At 42.0% G+C, this 15863-nt stretch overlaps 2 long non-coding RNA genes across 2 annotated transcripts; both read left to right on the forward strand.

Moving 5' to 3' along the window:
- Window positions 1-6900: 6900 nt before the first annotated feature.
- On the forward strand, window positions 6901-8779 carry LOC123064656 (uncharacterized). Its single transcript, XR_006430756.1, has 3 exons — window positions 6901-6936; window positions 8352-8430; window positions 8538-8779. It is a non-coding gene; the product is annotated as an uncharacterized lncRNA (long non-coding RNA).
- A 4545-nt stretch (window positions 8780-13324) lies between these two features.
- LOC123068503 (uncharacterized) lies at window positions 13325-15338 on the forward strand. The gene is made up of 3 exons (XR_006431795.1): window positions 13325-13579; window positions 14784-14842; window positions 14921-15338. It is a non-coding gene; the product is annotated as an uncharacterized lncRNA (long non-coding RNA).
- The last annotated feature ends 525 nt before the right edge of the window (window positions 15339-15863 follow it).

Below are 15863 nucleotides of genomic sequence, written 5' to 3' on the forward strand. Positions count from 1 at the left end.
GCCCGAGTGCCATGATTTCAGATCTGAACCTATTATGTTTTCATGAATATATGTGAGTTCTTGATCCTATCTTGCAAGTCTATAGTCACTCATTATGTGTTATGATCCGTTAACCCCAAAGTGACAATAATCGGGATACTTACCGGTGATGACCGTAGTTTGAGGAGTTCATGTATTCACTAAGTGTTAATGCTTTGGTCCGGTACTCTGTTAAAAGGAGGCCTTAATATCCCTTAGTTTCCAATAGGGCCCTGCTGCCACGGGAGGGTAGGACAAAATATGGCATGCAAGTTCTTTTCCATAAGCACGTATGACTATATTCGAAATACATGCCTACATTACATTGATGAACTGGAGCTAGTTCTGTGTCACCCTGTGTTATAACTATTACATGAGGAATCGCATCCGACATAATTATCTATCACTGATCCAATGCCTACGAGCTTTTCACATATTGATCTTTGCTTAGTTACTTTACCGTTGCCACTGTTACAATTACTACAAAACTGCTACTGTTACTTTTGCCACTGTTACCGTTACTTCCATACTACTTTGCTACTAAATACTTTGCTGCAGATATTAAGTTATCCAGGTGTGGTTGAATTGACAACTCAACTATTAATACTTGAGAATATTCTTTGGCTCCCCTTGTGTCGAATCAATAAATTTGGGTTGAATACTCTACCCTCGAAAACTGTTGTGATCCCCTATACTTGTGGGTTATCAATATACTACATCCGAATCATAAACCGGACGAGGGCCGACGAGGACGGATATCAAAACCATGCCACTATGTATAAAAAACAACGTACTGGTAAGAAAATTATACAAGTAACTATATATCTAAATCACACAAACATGATTTTTTTTATTAAAAAAAAAGAACAAGAGGCTCACCAAGGTGGTGCCGGTGACGGGGTCGGACAGTGCGGGCGATCGACGGTGGTTAGGACGGGGACGGGAAGGCACTAAGTAAACCACACCTACATATGCATACTAAGAGTTAATTTGAGCTTAAGTTGCATATAAATCAAATAAACTACCACATATAATTACTCCCAAAGTAAAACCCACAAATCACTATACTTATAGAGCATTGCAATAGCTAATCTAGCAATGAGAGATAAAAGGACAAAGTTGCTAACCTTTGTGATCACTTGGATGGATGGGGGGCCTTCAATCTTGACAAATTTTGGGCAAAATGAAGGATGATCTCGGGCTTTGGGGAAGAACAAAGAGGAGAGGAAAGGGCAAGAACTGAGAGCTCGATCGCGGGCTGGACGATGGGTTTATATAGGAAAACCTTTAGTCCCAGTTCATGATACAAACCGGGAGTAGATGTGAGATTTTAGTACTGGTTCATGCCACGAACCGGGACTAGAGAGACTGGTGGGAACCCAGCCTGACACCAGCCTGCCACCACCCCTTTAGTCCCGGTTCGTGGAACGAATAGGTACTATAGGTTCAACACAAACTGGGACTAATGATGCCCGCCTGCCTAGCCGTTGGAACCAGCACTAGTGGTCACATTAGTGCCGGTCCGTTTACAAACCGGGACTAATGTATCTCACGTAAAGTAGTTTTTCTACTAATGTTGATTGAGAGATGAAAAATGTACTTCATTCAGATTGCCAATAGTTTGATTCTGCTAACTGCTTTCGGTAATGCTGCGGAGATGTTTTTAGTTGTTTCCAAGCAACTCCATCAGAAAAACTTTGGTCTTTCTGGATTTCAATTATGCCTTTGGGATCCGTGGTTGACTTTCCATTTATTCGAGGCCCAATCAAGAAAGTTCATGTAATTTTGTGGCTGAACTTCATTGCCTACTTGCCGGGACACTTTTATATTGAGAATTATAGTTGGTGCATTTCAGATCTGAACATATGTTTGGTACAAGGTAACTATGCGAATAGTGTTTTTTTGGCTATTCCTACACATGAATTCTTAGAAGACACTCTTTTCTGACCGCTAGCAGCAAGAATTTGGCCTTCAAGTCTTTTGCAGGAAGAGTGCTACTAATGATACAAAGGTATACATGAAATAATAGACTACCGAATAATTTACCATTAATTATTAGCTAACCAATTGCACTCTCATAGTTATTAATGACACCCTTGATGTATGTAGCCTAATCAAGGTCGGCCTTAAAAAACAAGCAAAGTACTGATATTTTGCAAAGTAAAAAAACAAGCAAAAAACAGCAACTGGCACTAGGCACTATGTCAATAGATTAGTCCCAAAATATGATATAAATTTGATATAAAATGATTGTAAAACATCCAAAATGATAATATAACAACATAGAACAAGCAAAAATTATAGATATGTTAAAGACGTATCAGGGGAGGCAGGCGCGCCCTGGTGCCTAGTGGGCACTTGGATGGCCCCCTCTGGTATTTCTTTTCTTCAATAATTTTTATATATTCCAAAATAAATCTCTGTAAAATTTCAGCTCATTTGGAGATGTGCAGAATAGGTATCTCTGACATAGCTTTTTCAGGTCTAGAATCCAGCTGCCGGTAATCTCCCTCTTTGTGTAAACCTTGTATATTATGAGACAAAAACATTAGAATTACTCCACAAACTGTTATATTAAATTAAAACACTATAAATAATAGTAGGAAAACATGATGCAAAATGGACGTATCAGTTAAACATCCAGAAGTCACGGGATCATAGGCCACCTTGACTCTTCGGCTCAATCAGTTTGTCCCATGACTTCTAGTGAGATTTCCTCTTGCCTTTTTTAGGTCCACACCAAAAGTTCTGAAGCAAGCACATTAAGTCATCACAAACAAAGTAAGGCAACTTGAACACTCCCATTATTTTAGTGCAAAAGGCATGAGCTACAGCCTTAATCAACGTTTCATTCCCATCTTGAGATAAGGTGTCCTCCCAGAGCAAGATAGCTTAGGGCTAGTTCTTTTGACGGCTTAAAAAAAGCCACCTCCTCTCCAGCCTTTCCCAAGCCACATTCCTTATTCACTGGGCTTCTAAACTAGATATGTGGTAACTAATTTATAAGCCTCAACAAACTTGGAGAGCGGCCCCGACCACCCACCGTAATCGAGAACTCCTCGATATTTTCCTCGCCCTCGCTTCTACCACGATTTTTCCGTCATGGACGGCCCAAAGAATGTCATGCAGCTGCGTCTCCGGCGCGCACAGGACGAAAAGCCCATTTTCTGTCATAATTTTTTATCATAAAAGTAGGAGCCCACCACATCTATGATGATACCGGGTTTTGTCACAATTATCGTCATAAGCAGGATAGAAAAGAAATTCGTTTGGATCAGAATGTCACGGATGTGTCTTTTTTTGTAGTGAAGGAATCAAGCTTATTTTGACCAATGATCTTCATGAAAGTTTTTATTATATCCTTCTTGAATATCTATCACTTTGGGACTGTCGTGGGAAACCACGCCCACCTATGGGGACATCAGCCCCTTTGTGGTTCGACGGGGGGATGGGCACATTGCAAAGAGCGAAGAAGCGTAGCACAACATGGCAGAGATCACATGGGCAATTTTACCCAGGTTCGGGCCGCCGTGAGGCGCTCTACTCCTGCTTTGGTGGATTGATGGTGGATTATGGTGGAAAAATTCAGCGCTCTTGCCCGACAAGGTTGCCTCGTGGCCAGAGCGACTATGCGCGTATGAGTAGTCGAGGGTCCGAATCCTTTCTACGGTTGCCACGGGCCTCCTTTTATAGAACAAGGGGTCACCACAGTGGCAAATCGGTCTTTACGTACTAATTAGATAGAAAGTAGTGCTATCATATCTAACTCTGCAGGCAGTCAGAGCGCATTAAATGCGACATCACAGTGTGCCCGGCAAGGTGCCAGCTTCGCGCCTGCTTACTTGACACGCCTCAGGACGGGTGTCATTCGGAGGTGTTTTTCTTAGGAAGTGGCTGCCACGTGGTGAGAAGCAGCCACTTAGTCACTCAAGGGTTTGACACCGCACTGATCGATGACTTGCGCCACTGTGAGGTGGTCCGACGGAGCCTTGGCGGGGCAGTTTGCCCTTGCCGCGCCCGACAAGCCTGCCGGGGCGGTCTGGTGGCTTTTCTTCGGGGCAATCCTCGTCCTTGCTAGGCTCGCCTGCCCGGCAGGGAGGTTTTCCCTTAGTGACATCTTGCCCTTCTGGTTCGACTTGGTCTTCTTGATCTGCGCTCTGATCCTTTAAAGAGTTGATCTCTTGTGCTTGGTCTCATCTTGGGTGCCGCAATCTTGTCCTTAGGCCTATACACGGTCTGGGCAACAGACCCATGATTTGTTGCACCGACAGGTACTAGTTTCATATATTGCAATTGCTTTGATAAGTTCAAACAAATTTAAGTGAAGAACATGAGCATAAGGATTTTCATCTCTCAAAATAATATAATTGAAGCATGAGAGAATTTCTTCAAAATTACTAGCTCTCAAATAAATCTAAGTGAAGCATGAGAGTATTTCTTCAAACATATTAAAGCAAACCGTGCTAAAAAAGATATAAGTGAAGCACTAGAGCAATTCCATAGCTCAAAAAATTTATGTGAAGCATAAAGAGCAATTCTAACAAATCATAGCATAATTTTGGCTCTCTCAAATAGGTGTGTCCAGCAAGGATACTTATGACAAAATAGAAGGCAAAACAATCAAAGAATCATATAATGCAAGACGCTCCAAGAAAAACTCATGATATGTGACGAATAAAAATATAGTTCCAAGTAAAATACCAATGGTCGTTAGAAGAAAGAGGGGATGCCACTCGGGGCATCCCCAAGCTTAGTTGCTTGTTTCTCCTTGAATATTATCTTGGGGACATATCAGTTAAACACCCGGAAGTCACGGGATCATAGGCCACCTTGACTCTTCGGCTCAATCAGTTTGTCCCATGACTTCGAGTGAGATTTCCTCTTGCCATTTTTAGGTCCCCGCCAAAAGTTCTGAAGCAAGCACATTAAGTGTGTCACAAACAGAATAAGGCAACTTGAACACTCCCATTATTTTAGTGCAAAAGGCATGAGCTGTAGCCTTAATCAACGTTTCATTCCCATCTTGAGACAAGGTGTCCTCCCAGAGCAAGATAGCTTAGTTAGTCTCTCCTGCAGATTCCGGAATTTACCCTCATGCATCCGCCCGTCCAGAGTGGGGAGGCCTAAATATTTTGCTTCAAACTCTTGCACTTGGATTTGCAATTCCCGTAGGATCTCTTGTTGGGTACCTTATGGGCATGACACACCGAACTGGATCGAGCACCTAAGCGGATTTATTAGCTGACCAGTTGCACTCTCATACTCCCTCTGATTCCAAAATGGATGACCCAACTTTGTATTAAAGTTAGTTGTTAATGACACCCTTGATGTATGTAGCTTGATCAAGGCCGGCCTTAAAAAAACAACAAGGAGTACGTCGTGTGCAAAGAGAAGGTGGAAAATTTGCATGTGATGAGTCAAATCAATGCAAACAGCCGTCAGCAACGAAAAAAAATATACATATTGACTTATATAGTAAATAAAGCATGAATTTATTTGCTAAATTCAATAAGATGTGAGCCATTTGAGTTGGTGTTATTTTTTTTAGAAAAAAGAAGAATAACTCCAATAATAAATGAAAAACCAAAACGGAGGAGGAAAAATAGGGTGGACACGGGAACTTTGTTAACCCCAAAAAACAAGATTTGTGTTTTGTGGACCTTCCTTATTTTTACTCCCTCCGTCCGAAAAAATTTGTTCTAAACTTGTCTCTCAAATGGATGGATATATCTAGTTTTTTTGGATGGAGGGAGTATTTTTTGAAGGAATGTTTTATGTTTTTTTAGGGAAAGAAGGAATGTTTTATGTGGACCTAGAAGCTGTGGGACAAGAGGAGAATACTATTTGTTTTGTTGTTAGAATCTGGACAAGACGAGAAGAGGCCGAGGTGTTTCTTCAGCCTGCAAGGTGATTAGCACTCAGCAAACTATTGGAAAGATGTTGCTACCTTGTTTTTTTCAAACTCGACATGCACATGCAAGAATAGGTATGGCTACATGCTTCCTATATCTATCAGGTTCATAAAGCATTCTGGAGAGGTGCATCTTGTTGGAGAGGTCTGGTATGCATATTTAATTGAAGAAAACAAAAGTTTTTGATATAATAAAGATTGATGAAAATTTGGACTTACTCTACCAGGGACAATTTTCTCTACCAGGGACAGTTTTCATGATAAATTATACGAAGTTTGTATCTTGGGGACATCTTCATGCCGACTTACGTTAAATATTGGGATATGTCCCCTCATGTGCCAGTTTTGAGATTTTGTTAGAAGTACATGATCTATTCTTAGTTCTTGCATGTTTTTTCACCTTTGTAGATTTGAGTATAACTTAAAGTTCTAGATGCACATAAGCTTGTGAGTTAACTAAAGCTCACTTGATGGTTCTAACTAAATTCTGCAAAAATATGACCATCATGGGATGCCTGCACCAACAACTTTATAAACTGAACTACGTTTTGCTAGATGACTCAAATTTTAGAACGCGGGCATTATTTTTTGGGAATGCAGTTAGCAATAGAATCAAGTCAAGCTGAAAACAAGAGATCAATTGTTCAATATTGAATTTAATTCCTTTCTTGCAAAAGCACCTTATGAGTGAGGAGATTATTCAATATTGTATTTTATTCCTTTCTTTTACCCACTGTTCTATACTGCATGCTTGCACCTGATCAGGTTTCTAACTCAATTCATTTTTGTTAGATCCGTTGATGAAGAAAACAACACATTTCACGATATGATGATTGGTACTTCCAGTTTTGTTGTACTCTCTCATTTGCCTTTGTGGGAACGACACTGCTCTATTGGTTGCTTATTTAAGATCATGGTAATCATTTTTTTCTAGCCTATGTCTATTCTAATTTTCTTCCCTTTATTTTTGGTGGGATAGTTGGAATACTATGACTAGATATACAATGGTAATGTTATCAGTGTTAGGCCCTTCCATGATTTCTGTGTAGCATGTCTAGACTATCAGCGTTAATTTGAGCCTCTTACTAAATGGAGGGGCTCTGATTTTGTAATAAAAAGAAATGGAACATATTTAACTGGGAAGCGAACTCAACAAGACAAAATAGTATAATCCTTCCCATTTCAGATTATTCCTATTTGCTTATGCATGTCGTTGTACAGATTGTTTGACTTCTCGAAGAAATGAAGCTGCATATCCCCAACCTCAACTGTTGTGTCACCATTGAGGACATCTAGCTACTTGTTGTTCTTTAGTTACTGTTGCTCTTAAGATTAATGTGTTAGATATTCTTAGGATAGAAATTTTATGGAATTTAATGATCATTCATTTAAACAAATATACGTGATATTTCCTGTAAAAGGTTGCCTTCCAATTTATGGCCTGTTATTAAAGCCGGGGAGTTACTAGGTCGTTTCCACCACCTCAATCGATCCTAACCTCCTCTGTTTTTTATTTTTAACCTTGCAGCGATTCCTGACTCCCACCGATTTGTCTAGGAACAGATGCCCATCCTCCCATGTCCGGTTTTTAGTTTGTTATGGAATATTAACTATTATCTGTACTCCTAAAGGGGAGTTTGCGGCGGTGATGGTATGGTTTGATTTCGTTCGTTTCGTTCCTCCGAATGAAGGAACTCCATCGATATTTTCCAAACATAACCCATCTCCGCCTTTGGTCTTTCCTACCGATTTCCTGCCAAAACGAACGCCTGGAAAATCAGCCCACACTACCAAAATTATTTCCCCTAGCTTCTCCTAATCGTTCTGGAGCGGCGACACACAGTGGTGAGGGCGAGCTATGTAGGTCAGCGCCTCCTCTCATCTCTCTGCCCGGGATGCCCTGGCCTCTCCTTTCTCTGTGTGCAAGTGATGGCAGCGGGGGATCCGGAGAACGCTGGCCGGTGGCGGACGGGAATGGGGACCAGTGGCAGCAGGGAATGAGATCTGGTCGCAGTCTACTCGTCTCTCTCTCTCTCTCTCTCTCTCTCTCTCTCTCTCTCTCTCTCTCTCTCTCTCTCTCTCTCTCTCTCTCTCTCTCTCTCTCTACCCGGTGCTGGTGTCGCCGATGCAGTACCAAGTTAGGGTGATCTTAGTCTTCTTCAAGGTGTCAGACAGAACTGAAGAAGATGACGGTGCCATCAGAGACTTTATGATGCAAACGAATCATCTCTGTAACTTTGTGATACAATATAAACTTTACAATATAGTTGGTTTCCTATGCAATATAAACTTGACATCTTTGTCTTTTTTTGTTTATATACAAGGGATGGTGACTATGTTATTGTCAATGGTGGTCTGACCTATGACCCATTTGACATTGGTTAGCTGCATTTTAATCTTACTTTATATGAATTCTTGTCAGGCTTGTAAACAACTACAATGATATTACACATCACTTTCTGTACTACATTTATGTGCATTTGGATCTCGCCAAGGCTAAGGTACTGTGATTCAAGCTTTTCTTTCTAGGATTTTATTTTGTACAAACTGAAGATATCTATGATTTCTGAAGATGCTTTCATTTCTTTGGATCTTTTATTGTTGGTAGAAATCTGCGTCGCAGCCCCAACTAATGCATCAACTTGGAACCAAGTTCCACCCTCTAATAATCAGGTAGTTTGAGGAAGCATATGATCATCTTACTACTATAAATCCTCAACAACCTCTGCATCTGGGAATGCTGGCAGGAAAGGGTTATCTGATATGGTCATGAATGTTGATTTAACATGAATACTTGCATATATGCCACATGTCACGTGTCAGCATATTTGATCTAATATGATATTTGATTTAACTGTAAACGACTATTTTTTCACACGATTGCAGCATATATGCCGCATGTCAGCCTCATGGGGATCAAACAGATGAGGAGAAGGAAGCAGCAAGGAAGAAGGTAGAGGAGATGGACACCTGATCTGCAAGTTCCTGAATTTCAGCGTTTATTGCGTGTTGCTGTGTTAATATTGGGTGCAGCAATTTCACAACTCTGGGAAGAGCATCTGCTGGAGGGTGTCACCTGCGGCATCACCTGCATCGACCTCTCGCTGATTACCATCCCAAGGATGCGCGACCGACTAGCGAAGCAGGGCTTCAGTGATAAGTTCACTGATTTGGTCGACTCACCGTTCCCTTCCTCTGTCCACGCAATGCTGCTCGTTATTGTTAGGTTGTTAATTCAGCAGGCCCCTTATTGCGCTACATAGTTTGTTCATCTCGCATGCCTTCTTAGGAGAAATCATGTACTGAAGATAAGCTATTCTTTATTTACATTTTATTTATTTTGCTTTGGAAATCTTCTGACTACTTGCACGAATTTTAGTTCCTACTTGTACAGTTGCCTGCATTTTGTGTTTGAGAAACATCTGCTGATTAAGTGTAAAATAATACTTGCAAGTTATGTTTGTTGACTGCGCCATGATAAGCTTTAGGCCTTTAGCTGTACAAAGCTGCTAAAGTAGGTGAGAACCACCTGCAGCTCAATCCTTGTTTTTCTCAACATTGACAAGGTAAAGTAAATGCGGAGCCAAGATCAATTGTTGTAAGCCTTTTACTGACTATGAGCAAGGGGATCTCGAGAGGAGCACTGCAATATGACAATGCCCTTCGTTAGCTCTGATTTTCCCTTTTTGTAACACTAGCTTAGAGGGATTTCTGAAACGAGTAGAAGATTAATAACTTCTACGACATCAAAGATCTCTGAGCTTTTAGAGTATGCAGCTTATTGATTTACTTATCGATTTATTCACACTCTATCAGATTTGTCTTGAACGTGATACTTTATTTATTGTACTGAACAGTGGAAGCTAACTGTTTCTTTATACAGAATTAGCCTGCACCATTTCTGTATAAGTTCGCCTTGATACCAATTTGCATACTTGCGCTACTAGGGCCTTTGGTCAGTTTGCAACTGGAATTCTAGACACATATACTGAGTTCATGATGGAAATATGCGAGTATTCTGAAGGTTTGGAAAATGTTTTAATTACTACCAGCTGGAATTTGGGAATTAGTCTTACAAAGAGAAGAGACAATGAAACATTATATGTCAATGGTTCTTTATTTTCCTGTGCAGATAATGAAACTAGCAATTCTGTAATTCACGAGTTTGCGTGAATACGGAAACTTAAGGTAGTATGATAGCATAAGTGAAAATGTTCTTCATTTTATATCTTGGTTCAACCAAACTATATTATATCCTAACGTATGCATGATCAACATAATATTTTTACCTTCTGATTAGCACTACTCTAATAACAATTATGCCTACTATTTAACATTTTGGTGTATTGTTTGGTCTTAGGCATTTTAGTTAAATACATCCTTTTGTGATCAATAATGATTTTTTAGCATGCCATCTTCTTTTGCTGTAGTGGAGATGTGCGGTTACCTGCTAGAAAAGAAAATGGTGTTTCGAATATGTTATGCTTATTTTCTAGGTGCTTCCACCTTCCAAACTACAAGGTCTGCAGCCTTAGATGAACAACTACAGCTTTATTTGCCCGAGGATGATTTGATTGTGCAAGTAAGCCTAGATAATTTCCCTTGTGATTTATATTTATCGGCGAGGTCTCTGTGGCTTGCGAGAAATCATGTATTGACATAAATGAGAAGAACCTACAGCAAGTAACTCCACTGAATTTGTGAGATATCTGTAGCCGGTACAACATACAACTTGATGGAGTTTGTTAGATCAACCGTAGAAGTTCTATATGTGTGTTCAGTGCAGATAACTAGATATTAATATAATATTCTCTCAAGTTTAAGCTTATCCAATTAGCAGAAGTCTCGAGAAAATTCAAGACATATGTAAGATGCACATGGACCCATGGACCACGAGTCTTCCAACATGGCAGGGCGCGTAGTGGCATGCGACAAGCAACATATGTTGAAAGAGACCATTGATCACTACTTGGACCTAATTTTTTCCGTAAGTTATTATTGTTACAATCATGTATCATTGTTTTCACCATGTTTGCAAAAAAAAATAATTCCTCTGACGATTGTGTGCAAGTTTGCAGGGAATCCAAAGTGATGCATAAAGTGGGATGGACTAAATCAACCAATTTGCAGGGTGAGTATTCATTGTTTCATAATTTTATATTCTTCCATGTTAATACTCCAAGATGACGACTTATAATGCTCATATAGGATGGTTGCGAGCTAAGGAAGTGATTTTGGTGCACCTTCTCGTCTGCTCCCGCGAGGGGCAAGGCGAACCCTAGCGCGCCTCCTCCTCCCCCTCTCTTGCCGGCGTCGGTGGCGGCGGGGCATCTTCCCCTTCCTCATGGTGGGCCGGTGCGGGACGACGACTCGAAGCGGAGGCGCGCATTTCTACAGGACGGTGCGGCGTTGCGGCGGCCGGGGCGGCACGATGGTGGCGTCCTGGGTTGGCGGCGCGGGCGGCTGCTCATCGGGGGCGTGGTGGGGCGTGCCTACGCGGGTGGCGGCTGTGGGTGTCCTGGCCAGATCTGGATCGGGTGGGTGCTCTGGCCGGCAGCCAGCACGCGACGCAGGCTGAGGCGGCAAGGGCACATGCATGCCTCCCACTTATATTATGCGACAGTTGTGGATGGGGGTAGGGGTTAGTCTGTTTAGTTATGTCTGAGCGAAATAATTTTCCTACTCAAGAAAACGTGGCAACTTATGTTTCATTAGAGATGGCTTTGTAGCAAATTGCATGATCGAGCGATTCATATTTTTGTCATCAAGTCGTATAATTTGTTTGGTTAGGATAGAAAGGTAAATGCATTGGTTGGTTGCTTCAAGGGTTAATAACGGACACAGCGGACCATGGCAATGGCTCTGGAGACATCGAATCTGTCTTCTTGGCTCGGGGGCATCATGGTTGGCGCACGCCTCCTCCCCCTTGATAAAGGCCGGAGGATCGACACAAACACGTGGAGAGAGGATCATGGTGGAGAGTGGGCGGTTGGCGGGGGACTCCTCGGCGGTCCGTGGGGAAGTACCGTGAAAAGGAGAGGACGCCATGGTGAAGGTGAGGTGGAGGTCATCCAATTTTAATAGGAGCGGGCTCCAGCATGAAATGTCCTGCTACGGTGGGAAACGGAGCGGGAAGGGATGGGTCAGGTAGCAAAAAGAGAAGATGCGTTGTAGGGTGGGTTTTTTGTGTTGCTCCATTCATTTGTCGTTCGGGATAATTTCCCATATAAAGAAACAAAAGAGTCAAAGAAAGCATAGAAAATGTTTCCCGTCCGAACAACCACGTATTTCTTCACGTATGGTTTGGATTTGGGGCAATCCGGACTGTCCAGCCGGTTGGATTTTGGAGAATCCGTTGGGTGCTCATTTGATGTCCGAACACGTCCGCACGTATGAGGGATAAATGAGTTTCGGTGTCCGAACACGTCCGGACGTATGAGGGATAAATGAGTTTCGGCCTTGGAGACAACATTTATCATTTGTTTCCTTCATTTATATATATTATAGCCGGTAGCAACAGACAAATGAGTTTCGGTCTTAGAGACAATCTTTATCATTGTTTTCTTTATTTATATGTATTATAGCCCATAGCAACGCACGGGCATTCTACTAGTCTCTTGTTGGGTACCTTATGGGCATGACGCACCGAACTGGATCGAGCACCTAAGCGGATTTATTAGCTGACCAGTTGCACTCTCATACTCCAAAATGGATGACCCAACTTTGTATTAAAGTTGGTTGTTAATGACACCCTTGATGTATGTAGCTTGATCAAAAGGCCGGCCTTAAAAAAGCAACAAGGAGTACGTCGTGTGCAAAGAGAAGGTGGAAAATTTGCATGTGATGAGTCAAATCAATGCAAACAGCCGTCAGCAACGAAAAAAAATATACATATTGACTTATATAGTAAATAAAGCATGAATTTATTTGCTAAATTCAATAAGATGTGAGCCATTTGAGTTGGTGTTATTATTTTTTTAGAAAAAAGAAGAATAACTCCGATAATAAATGAAAAACCAAAACGAAGGAGGAAAAATAGGGTGGACAAGGGAACTTTGGTAACCCCAAAAAACAAGACTTGTGTTTTGTGGACGTTTCTTATTTTTACTCCCTCCGTCCGAAAAGATTTGTTCTAAACTTGTCTCTCGAATGGATGGATATATCTAGTGTTTTTGGATGGAGGGAGTATTTTTTTTGAAGTAATGTTTTATGTTTTTTTTAGGGAAAGAAGGAATGTTTTGTTTTATTTTATTTTTGAGAAAAAAAAAGGAATGTTTTATGTGGACCTAGAAGCTGTGGGACAAGAGGAGAATACTAGTATTTGTTTTGTTGTTAGATTAGAACCTGGACAAGACGATATTCAAAAAAAAAAAGAATCTGGACAAGACGAGAAGAGGCCGAGGCCGAGCCCAGCCCAGCAATCTGGCGGGCCCCGTTGGAGACCGAGGCGGTCCAGTTGTTTAAGAAGGGGATCCCGAGGCCTGGACGAGCAGAAGGAAACCCTAGCCGCCGTCGTCTTCCTCTTCCTCTTCGTCGAAGCCATCTTCTGGTCTGGTGCTGTTGGTAGCTATGGCGCTGCGCACCGTTGCCGCGAAGCTGAAGGCCCCCGTCGCCTCTCTCAAGCAGGCTTGGGCGGTCTGCCGTCCTCAGGTTCGCTCCCCATCCCATCCCATCCCTCCTAGCGCAATCTCTGTCCCTTGATTTGACTCCAGTCGGACGAAATCCCATGCTGCGCTAAGCGATTCCTCATCTTTGCCGGCCATCCGCCAATTTATCGCACGTCATCTTAGGGATTGAGATTTGGATCGATTCGCAGGCCATGCCGCCTTGTTCCTTATCGTAGAAATTTTAGATTTTTATGGGGACACGCGAGCTTGTCGCATGTTCCTGGAACGATTCTCGATTCGGATGATGAATTTGCCGCCCGTTGCCGCATGGATTGCGACTTGGATGGCCTAGATGGATGAATCGATAGGTGGCCTTACCTTAGGGCAGGGGTGCTGCAGAAGAAGCAGATCTATTTATTCCTCTGTTTGCCCGCACGTAGAGATCCAGTTGGAGTCTGGGATGAACACCATAACTATTCTAATCCCTCCGTTCCAAATTACTCGTCGACGAGTAATTTAGAACGGAGGGAGTAGCTTTTTAGTGGGCAACTGCCAGGTCACCACATATGTTGCTGCCCTTACCCAGTGGTTATACATACATTGAAGCTAAAAAAGAAGGTTGTCTAGACACATGCCCGTATTTCTTGGTAAAAATTTTGTGGAAAACTTGAATCTTTTTTAACCCATCCAAACATGCTCTTTTGGACAAAGCATTGCAATCGTTCACTATCTTGTACTCAGTAGCGTTTTTGTCCAATCATGATTACTTTCTTTTGGAACCACTGCCATCTTTGATAGGCCAAGGGTCCCAAGCTCTCTAAAGGTCTTGACTCTGATGGCATAGCTGGATTAATTGATAGGTCACCTTAGGGGCTGCAGAAGCAAATCTACTTGTTCCTCTGTTTGCCCGCCGAATTCCAGTTGGAGTCTGGGATGACCACTATAACTAGTCTAGTTTTTAGTGGGCAACTGCGCGGTGACCACATATACCACTACCCTTGCCCAGTCTGGTCATACATAAATGAATGAAAGCTAAAAAAGAAGGTTGGCTGCTGCATTTCCTGGTACAATTTAGTGTAAATCTTGAACCTTCTTTAACCCATCCAAACATGCTCTAATTACCATATCTGGTTTTGGACAAAGCATCGCAAATCATTCACTATTTTTTTGAGTACTTGTTTTTGAGGCTTGTCCAATCATGATTCCAATTAATTACTTTCTTTTGGAATCACTGCCATCTTTGATAGGCCAAGGGTCCCAAGCTCTCTAAAGGTCTTGACTTGGATCTTTCGGATCCACACATCCGGTAAGAAAACCATATATTTTTGGTCATTTGTTCATTCATGCATTTGTTTATTTGTTCTGACATTTCTGCATTGCTCAGCCGGGTTTTCGACGAGAACACAAAGCTATTGAACAGGAAGCGGACGAGGGAGACTGCTGCCTTAATTGTTTTCATGACTGGCACGACAGGCGGTGCTCTCCTTGCCATGCGTTAATGATCTAACGAGAATCCCTACCTATCGTTTATCTGCCTATCAAGCTAAAAGCTAGCTATCTCCCTACCTATCGTTTAGCTACCTATGAAGGTAATAGCTATCTGTCTGCTGTCATTTTGTATTTAAGGGCACTCTATATCTGAGTATTGTCTATCTGTGGTGTCTGGGCAGATGTGAAATCTCTATCTAATTATGTATAAGACTTAATGAGGTCTGTTATTTGTAATGGTCTTCATGATATTTGTAATGTAAGATCTCTATCTTGCATGATATTTGTAATGGTCTTGGTGATCTGGTTCTGAATGGGTAACTCCTATCACACATAAAACACATTTTTGTCTGTTCCACCTTGTGAGGGTGGGAAAACTAAAACCAAATTGCTCCCTTGGTCTGTTATTCATTCTTGTTTCCTGCAGCTCCACTCAACTTCATCATTATAAGCTGTGCTCCTATTCCCCTTTAATCCCTCGTCGGTAATTTTCGAACAACAATTCCCAAACAAGTTGGGGTAGGCTAGCGAGTATGAAATTTTTCAAGAAGATGAATCTAGCTGGCCTTGTGGCCATTCTGTCGACGATATTGCGGAGGACTTGCCAAGGTTGTTGTCGTTGCGGAGGACTTGCCAAAGTTGTGCGTCGTCGCGGAGGACTTGACAAGGTTGTCATGCAGACGTGATGCCGTGCCAGAAATTTCGAGAGCTTCCCTGGTGAAACTTAGGTTTGCAACAGTCCTTCTCACAGGAAGCTCTTGCGCTTCAACAATTGCATTCCTTAGCGACTGCACTTATTAGCTCACGTGAGCATCTAACCATGCGTACACACACATGCT

Source organism: Triticum aestivum, chromosome 3B (assembly GCF_018294505.1).
Source record: "Triticum aestivum cultivar Chinese Spring chromosome 3B, IWGSC CS RefSeq v2.1, whole genome shotgun sequence".
Classification (NCBI taxonomy): Eukaryota; Viridiplantae; Streptophyta; class Magnoliopsida; order Poales; family Poaceae; genus Triticum; species Triticum aestivum.